Source organism: Lathyrus oleraceus, chromosome 2 (genome assembly GCF_024323335.1).
Source record: "Lathyrus oleraceus cultivar Zhongwan6 chromosome 2, CAAS_Psat_ZW6_1.0, whole genome shotgun sequence".
Lineage (NCBI taxonomy): Eukaryota > Viridiplantae > Streptophyta > Magnoliopsida > Fabales > Fabaceae > Lathyrus > Lathyrus oleraceus.
The window spans coordinates 314,166,589-314,175,760 of NC_066580.1; the positions used below are offsets into that span (position 1 = coordinate 314,166,589).

The 9,172-nt window shown below is 37.1% G+C and overlaps 1 long non-coding RNA gene across 1 annotated transcript; it reads left to right on the forward strand.

The window, feature by feature from the left end:
- Positions 1-6,229: 6,229 nt before the first annotated feature.
- LOC127119280 (uncharacterized) lies at positions 6,230-8,552 on the forward strand. Its single transcript, XR_007802737.1, has 3 exons — positions 6,230-6,671; positions 7,084-7,295; positions 8,250-8,552. It is a non-coding gene; the product is annotated as an uncharacterized LOC127119280 (long non-coding RNA).
- The last annotated feature ends 620 nt before the right edge of the window (positions 8,553-9,172 follow it).

Below are 9,172 nucleotides of genomic sequence, written 5' to 3' on the forward strand. Positions count from 1 at the left end.
TTTCTAATCAGGTTTAAGCAATGGTTAAGTGATTAGCAAGAAATGAGGTGTAAGTGCAAAATTGGATATTTCACCTTATGCATGGAAATTATAGTGAATAGTACACGAGTTTATGACCAAATCCACTTAAAAAACCATTTTGGAGCTATTGGCAATGATAGAATGCTTAAACAATGAACCAAATTTGAATATTGAATTTTCCCTCCAAAAATCAAGTGAAAATGCAAATGATTATGTGATGAGAATTGGTGTAATATGATGCATGATTTGGAAAATATAGGTCCAAACAAGAACAATGCAAAAAGAACCACTTAATTTGGACATTTGGTTAAGAAGTTATGCACATTTGAAGTTCAAGCCACACTTTGCCATGATTGATCCATATCTCTTCAACCACACATGAGAAATTGATGATCTTGGACTTTTTGGAAATGGGAGAGAAAGATCTTCAACTTTCATGTTGGACAAAATTTCATTTGAAGCTTTATTGATGATGTAATCTTGAGTTGAAAACCTTTCCATTTTTGGCAAATTCAAATTACAGGTCACTTACTATTTTTGGAAAGTTTTGATCTGACCTCAAATTCTTCAATGTTGATGTTTGCAATGTCAAATGAGACTTGTATGGACATGAATGAGGCATCTATAACCATCTCCCACCTCCAAATCCATGGATGAACTGACAGTTGACTTTTGTTGACTTTTTAGGGTTTCAGATGAATTGATCATGAACTGATGAGCCTTGAGCTTTCAATGCTTGACCAATCACTTCAACATGATCCTTGGGTCATGTGAACTCATTTTACCAACCCTAGGGCTTTGATTCCATGGAAAATGCACTTGCTTGCTTGCACAACTGAATCTCCTAACCAGTCTTGACTGATGAATTGATGAACTATGCAATGAACAATGCAATGTTAATGACCTAAAATGAAAATGTATATACAAAATGGGACGTGCAAATTTGAGGTGCTACACCCTAGAGGCCAATACTTTTGGTACTTGTATCGAATTATTTATTAATAATAAAAGGCATTTTTCTTTATTATGTTTGTTTAATAAAGTCCCTAGAATAGATAGTCCGTTTAATGTATCAAGTATGACTTAATCATGAGATCACATTAAACATAAGGACACTATTCTTAAAGTATCCGTAGTCAAGGTTCATTGTGAAGTGGGATAACATTAAAGCATGAAGACTATTATGTTTGTAGACTGATGATCACGTCTCATGGATCATGGATAAAGAGTTATCAAGTCTTAAACATAGGTATGAATATTAAGAGTAATATTCATACTGGATTGACCCGCTATGAGAATACTATATAGAATGTTATGCAAAGTGTCATAAGTTATTCTCATGGTGATAATGGTGTATACCACTCTTCGACCTGAAACCACTATGGACCCTAGATGTAGAGTCGAGTGCTTTATTGCTGATCCAACGTTGTCCGTAACTGGATAACCATAAAGACAGTTGATGGGTACTCCACGAAGCATGCTAAGGGACATGAGTGACCTAGATGGAATTTGCCCATCCTGCGTAACAGGATAAATGTCTATGGGCCCAATATTGAATTGGACAAGGATGACACGGTCTATGCCTTGTGTTCAATATAGACATAAAGGCAAAAGGGTAATTATACACATAATTATTATCACAGAAGGATTTGTCAGATCACATGACATTTTCGTGTCTTGGGTAACAGTGATGTGTTGCTAGATACCGCTCACTGTTTATTATGTTAAATGCGTGATTTAATATAATTGCCAACGTCGCGAAAACCTACAGGGTCACACACAAAGGACAGATTGATGAGAAATAGAGTAACTAAGGAACACCGTAAGGTACGGTGCACTTAAGTGGAATACGAAATATGGTAAGGTACCACACGCTTAAGTGATTTTGGGCATATTATAAGATATGGGCCAAAATACACTTAAGTGGGCTTTTTAGCTTGAAGCCCATACAAGTGGTTCTATAAATAGAACCCTTGGGTAGAAGCATTGTCACTCTTGCATTCTGTTTCTCTCTCTCTCTCAATCAAAGCCTTCATTCGTAGCAGCTAGCACTGAGATTGAAGGAATCCGTTCGTGTGGACTAAGTAGAGACGTTGTCATCGTTCAACGTTCGTGATCGCCACAAGAGGTAACGATTCTATCACTGATCATGCCCATTCGTAAGGATCACTAAATGGAGAAATTTTTAAATTCCGCTGCGCCTTGGATGGCAATTCTCCTTCAGAAACTCTATCTCATCATTCCTCATTACTTAAGGCTCATAACGTGTAACCTTTATCCTGATTAACGAGTGTTGTTAGAGGCTTCTGATTATTGATCTTGATGATGCCATGTTGTTTGTTATATTGAGAAGAGGTCCAAAGAAAGAGTTAAAGGTTGCTGGACATGGACTGAAGCTGACATCTAGGGTTCCACTGGCTCTTCCACAACAGGTGGAGAGTTGGGTATCTAGATCTGGTTTATCTTCACTTCAGAGAACTAGTCTGAATAAGATAGACACAAATCCTGTCTCTGCATTTGTGGAAAGATGGCATCTAGAGACATCTTCATTTCACATGTCGTTTGGTGAAATGAGCATTACTTTGGATGACGTCTCATGTCTGCTTCACTTGCCCATCAAGGGTGTCTTCTGGAGTCCTCAGGATGTCACGAAAGAGGTAGCTGTTGAACTTGCTGTTGACTACTTAGGAGTGTCACAGGGTGAGGCACAATCACATGTTCGTAGCTGCAGGGGTTCGTATTATAAGTTGGAGTGGTTATACGATTTATTCGTACAACATAGAGCTGTTTCCAACTGGGCATATGCGACCAGAGCATATCTGTTGATGTTGGTGGGTTCCACCATTTTTGCCGACAAGACCTTAACACTTGTCGAGGCACGACACCTCCTACTGTTTACAGACTTAGATAGATGTTCGAGATATAGTTGGGGAGCAGCTGCACTAGTTACCCTATACAGATATCTTGGAGATGCGTCCATGTTCAGTTACAAACAGCTCGGTGGATATCCTACTCTCCTACAGGTATATAATTTAATTTTTTTTATTAAGTGTTGGATTCATTTTATAAAGTATGTTAACTTAATTTATTTTATTTATTATGTTTTTATTTTGTAATAGTGTTGGATTCACGAGTACTTTCCAACTGTTGGAAAAAGAGGGGAGAATTGGAAATCAACTGATAATTGTGGTCTTCCTCGAGCGATGAGATGGTCTTATAGGCAAGGAGTCCTGAAGGTTGATGATTTACGACCTATTTTGGACGAGCTGACACCTGCCGACGTCATATGGCGTCCATTTGAGGATCATAGAGCATGGCGTCAGTTTGATGAGTTATGTCTCTACAGGGGGTGTTTGAAGTGGGGTGACACAGTTGTTCCATACTTGCCTGACAGATGTTTACGTCAGTTCGGGTATAAGCAGTATGTTCCATCCATACCTCTTGATTGTATGATGGCGACTGATATTGATGTTGATTGGATTGGTTACCATCAGAGCGTTATCGCTGTGATCCGTCCAACTACATTGGCCACCACTCCATCTGATGTAGAAGATGGTTATCTGGAGTGGTATTATTGTGTTTTGCATCCACGGAGTGGTATTATTGTGGTTGCTTCTTTGATAATTTTAACTTCTTCGAAGTCAGTGATGGTTGAGATTGCCTTTGTGAAGATTGAGATGCCTTATCAACATACTCATGATACGAAGGGTCCCTATAAACATCATATTCTGCTGGTTTTTTCCCTTTCTTCTTCACTCCTCTTTTGGTTTTTAGTTTCTCGGGTGGTGGACACAATGGAGTCATTATTGGGTATGCTAGTTCACATACCCTACTCTTTAATGCCCTTTTCCCAATAACATCTAATGACCTAAATCGTTTCCATAATTCATCTATTGCACAAGTCATATCCACCTCTGATCCATCATCTGCACCTACCTCTAACTCAACTTCCATAGTTAGTTTCCTCCAATGAACATGAACAACATCTATGGGTATTGGTATACCACCTAGTGCGTATCTTCCTAACTCACAAGCACAAGGTAACCCATAAGATGTTCTAAGAGTACAACCACATATTTGCCTGTTAGTTCCAACATAATCAACTTTCAATAACTCTTCAGCAATACGTCTCAAAGCAGCTCGAGATACGGAACCATGCAAATAACCATAAAAGGGACTTATGTGTGCGTGCTCAACTTCGTAAAAACTCTTTTGAAAAAAAGCTCTAATGTTTCCCAGTTGTAACCTCAAGTTGTTATTCATAGCTTCCCAATATTTGACCATGTCACCTATACTGTTTCCTAACATCTACTTTAACTTCAAATGAGCAAATTCAACCCTAAAAATATTGAAAATAACACATAAAAAATACATAGAAAAATATCACATATAAAAATAACACATAAAAAATTATAACACGTATCGATTAGTCGTTGTGTTACCCAAATATAGCACTCGATTAATCCATGCTCCAACAAATCTATGTCTATGTGGAGTCAACCATGTGTCTTTCACATGATTAATAAATCCACTATAATCAGCACATGCTTGCTCAAGTTGATGCAACCGTTGACCATACTCAACCTCATCACTACCCCAAACAACTTCCATCCATAATGTGTCTATCGTCTTTTGCAGGTCATTCACCATATGTTGTTTGCATTTGGCACCAACGTTTTTGTTAATGTGAAATCTACATAGCAAATTAATCGACCTGGGAAACACAATTTCAATTGCTTTCATCAAAGCAAGATCTCTATCTGTCAAAATCACTTGTGGACACAAGTCTTTCTTCACAAACAACTCTTTTAGTTTCTCCAATACCCAGCAAAAATTCTCTGTCCGCTCAGACTCCATATATGCAAATGCAATAGAAAAAGTCAACTCGGTTGATGTCATGCCAACAATTTCAAACAAAGGTTGTCTATACTTGTTTGTCTTGTAGGTGTTATCCATAACTAACACAATCGGAAAAATATTCAACAACTGAACTGAATCAGGATGGACCCAAAATATATCTCTCACAACTTCCGAGTCATCCTTTTTTCTACTCCAATACACATAGCCTGCATCCTCAATAAGCTTAAACAAATCTTGTATCTCACTTCTAGGACCTCTTATCTCTTTTTGTATCACACTCTTATGCTTGCATACTTGCGTAATCCGAGTGATATTCTCAGGATCTCGGTCTTGCAAGGAAAGCAATATGTGTCCAGTTGGTATGTGTCTCTTTGTCAAATCAGCGACATGTTGCTTCTCATCCGTGGTCAACCTACCAATAAAGGAATGACCTTCTAATTTATCAGGTAAACCATGATTATGTAATCCACATTTTACATCAATCTTCCAACCAGATCCATCTTTCGCCGGAGTCGACCTGATTTTAAATGATCATCCACATTTCTTGGACGCATTTTGGGTTCCACTATCAGTACTCTTGTGTTTCCCACCTTTATCACAACTAAATATTAATTTGTTACTTCTCCCTTTCTTCCCTGTTTCAGTATCTGAACGACTGATAATAACAGTTACTTTATTATCGATTCCAACCTCTTTAATCCATCTGATCACCTCTTCTCGTATACCAAATCTTTCAGTCGTTATAAACGCATCAGAAGTATCTACACATATTTGGGGAAGATTTACCATTCCTGCACAATAAATTTTTTTTAAAAAAAAAACCAAAAAAAATGCAAACCAGAAGTCTTCAAAAAAGAGTTCCGAAATACATAAAACACAAACCGAAAGACTTCTTCAAAGAGTTCCGGTATGTGTCACTTTGTTTACCGGAACTCTTTCAATAAGTGTTCCAGAACGTGTCTTTTTTATTAAAGAATCGGAATTCTTTCTTGAAGTCTTCCGGTTCACTACTTGGTGTGTTCCCAAATGTCTTTTGTGAAGTCTTCCGGTTTGGAAAAAATACATACCAGAAGTCTTTTTCCAAGAGTTCCGGTGCGAGAGTGAAATGTGTAATTTTTGAAAGTTTCAACTGAATGGTAAAAATGAAATGGTAAACTGGTTAAAACCAGTTAAGGATAAAATTGATATTTTTAAAAAATTGTAGGGATATGAGACTAAACATAGGGGTACGAAATAAAATTTTCATGGAAAAGGAGAGGTAGGCCCAAAAGCCAGGGTGTGGTGCCAAAAACAGTTTGGGCCTAGGCCCCAAACCGAATCCATATGAAGTAAGAAGAACCGGTCCATGGTTGCGAGATATGGAACAAACTTATTCACAAGCTGAGCCAAAGAAACATTTCGCAGAAAGCGGCGGATTCAAACGTTTATCAACAACGCATCATTGATCCAAAAGCTTATGCAAGCCGACGTGTTTCTGTCACCGGTCCGGCTCACATCTAACACATTATCATCATGTCTTCATCGTTGTTTATCCCATAGCATGGCGATCTCGTGGATTGCAATAACACGTTCGAATCCTTTCGCGGCATGTAGCTTCGCGTCTCAGCATTGATGTCATCACCTCTGCATCGATTCCGGAGCCCCAACCATTGCATCAATTCGCAGCAGAGAAGGGAGTTCGTGGATTGCGTTCGACACTTGATTCCATCCATTACCGTGTGTGCAGACTCAAACAGAAAGAAATCAAATTCCAGAGAACTTATCGGATTCGACACTTCAACCGCAAACATGTATTTAACGTCCTTTACTCTTCTCTAATTCAATCTTTTCCTCTTCTTCTTCTTCACCGCGACCTCCCTATGTTCTGTGTTGCGAATGATTGCAATGAAAGTGGGATAGTGATGATCCCTGAGAAATGATTGAAAGCTTCTGAAAGTTGGCAGAGTGAAAATGGAAGAAGCAATTGTGAATCCTTGGCCTCGAATTTGCGATGAAGAGGCTTTATATAGGGTTCCAGAGTTAACAGAGTGAAATTCTGTTAACTCTCAGCTATGGAAATTTGTTAGCTGTTAAAGTTCTATTTAAGACCTTCAGTTAGAGTTAGTTAGAATCTGATAATTATTAAATCAGTTACAGGCTAAGCTAGTTATAGGGATTCGCTTGATGTCAGTTAATGAATTGGCTTATGACTGGATATTGCAGGTTGTAATGTTATCAGTTTTCCTGCACTGTGATTGATTTGGGAATATTCGGTTAGTTGGTTATTTAGTTTTTTTTTTCTGTTATCTTACTCTGTTTTCTTTTCAGTTTGGCCTGTAACAAAGGATTGCAGGATCACTGCCGATTGTAGGTTCGCAAGCTAGACTGGAGTTTGTAGAATGGTTAATGGATTTGAGGATGACTTGTTATTGCAGGTATGCAGGTTCTGCCAGTCTGTTATACCATATGCTCATTTTCCATCTAAAAATGTTTTGCTGTTATTTAATTTCTGAAGAAAAACATGCCATGCTATTAGTTCTGTTTATTGGCTACTAATTTGGTTGAGTTAGATGATTCTTTACGGTGAATTCAATCTGTTTAATAATAAACTCATGGTGTGGCCATCCTGGCTTATTGTGGAACTCAAAATTTCTCTGTTGATTGAAGTTGTGCTGGTTATTATTAATGGCATTTGGTTGATCCTGTTTGGAACAACAAGTATTAAAATTTAATGAAGGAGGTTAGTTGGCATAAAAATGCAGTTAGTTCATGATTCTATTTTGTTAAGTGAATTGGTTGGTTGAACCACAAGCTATTTAACTAATTAAATGAATTCTTGTTAGTGATGCCTATATTTAAGTTCTGCCAGTTAACAAAATCAGTTAGAAAAATTATCAATTGTTAATGTTATATTAATTAGCTGTTTGAAACTGATGAAAACATAAAGTTAGTGGTTGGATATCCTTGAATTAATGGCATAAATAAAAGTTAACTATCATGTTGATTAAATGGTTTACTAAGTGCTTGGGAATGGAGGGTAAATCTTCAATCAACATGCTGCTGTTGGCGAATCAATGATTTACTGTCATGTTGAAATCCAAGGAAAACCATGAAGCTTGGAATGGATTTGGTTGAAAGAAGAATGTAGCCTTGGTTGTTTTAGATTGAACTAGGAATTATGATTTGAATGAAAGTGTTGTAACATTGAAATTATAATCATGCATTTGCTTGTAATATGGTACATGGAAAATTGTAATGGATTTTTTATTGTATAGTTTGAATTACCTTATGATGTAAATAGAAATGCAAGTTGAAAATGGAAATTTATATGAAATGATTTGAATTTAATTGAATGTTATATATGTGGATTGATTTGTGGATGCTTGCAGGGCTGCTTATTGTGTTGCTTGCATTGATCAAGGCTTTCAAGCATGGCCCTCATGAAGCTTCCATGGTAATGATCAACAGCAAAGCAATCCTACTTATACATGAAGTTATTGTTAGGTGGAATATGTATCATGGAGTATGAACCATGAGGAATGGACGTTATGAAGTTAGGACTTTACCAGAAGTATGTTGACTTTGGTCAAAGTTGATCAAAAAGTCAACTGTTGACCAAAGTCAACTTTGATCAATGTTGTACTATTTTTTTTGGTGATTTTTTTATGAAAAATGATGAATTTGAATGAGCATTTATTATGAAATGGTTCTTTTATTGAAATTCAACCAAACTTTTCTTATCAAAACTCATGTTTAAAGTGCCATATTATGACACATGCATCATGAATGGATGAGTGTGTATGAAGTTATGAATCGGAGATGTCATAGCGGACTAAAGTTCAATGAATGCAAATAAAACAATGGACTAGTGAATCCACAATATGAATCGATGAAGTATGAACGATCCAATGAAATTTACCTTAAACAATGAATCAAGAACAAACTTGAATAAACCAACCCAATGATCATGCAATGAATCCTAATCAAATGATGGATGACAAATGTAAGACAATGTGATCTAATGTACTCCCAATAAAGTAAGGCTTCAATCACCTAGTTAATGTGTCAGATACATGATCACCAAAGGTTAAATGCCCACAACTAGGGTTTTCTGCACAAGCAATAGTCAACAGGAAAGCTTCAATGAAGAACTTCTTAGACCAGAGTTTCATAATCAAATAAAAAACATTGGACAAAACCCAAAGTAAAATGATGATCAGACAATCAATAATGGATCAAGGACCTAGGGTTGCAAGCCACATGGTCCAAAGATGTCAAAATGGGCAACAATGCTTCAAACAAATGGCCCACA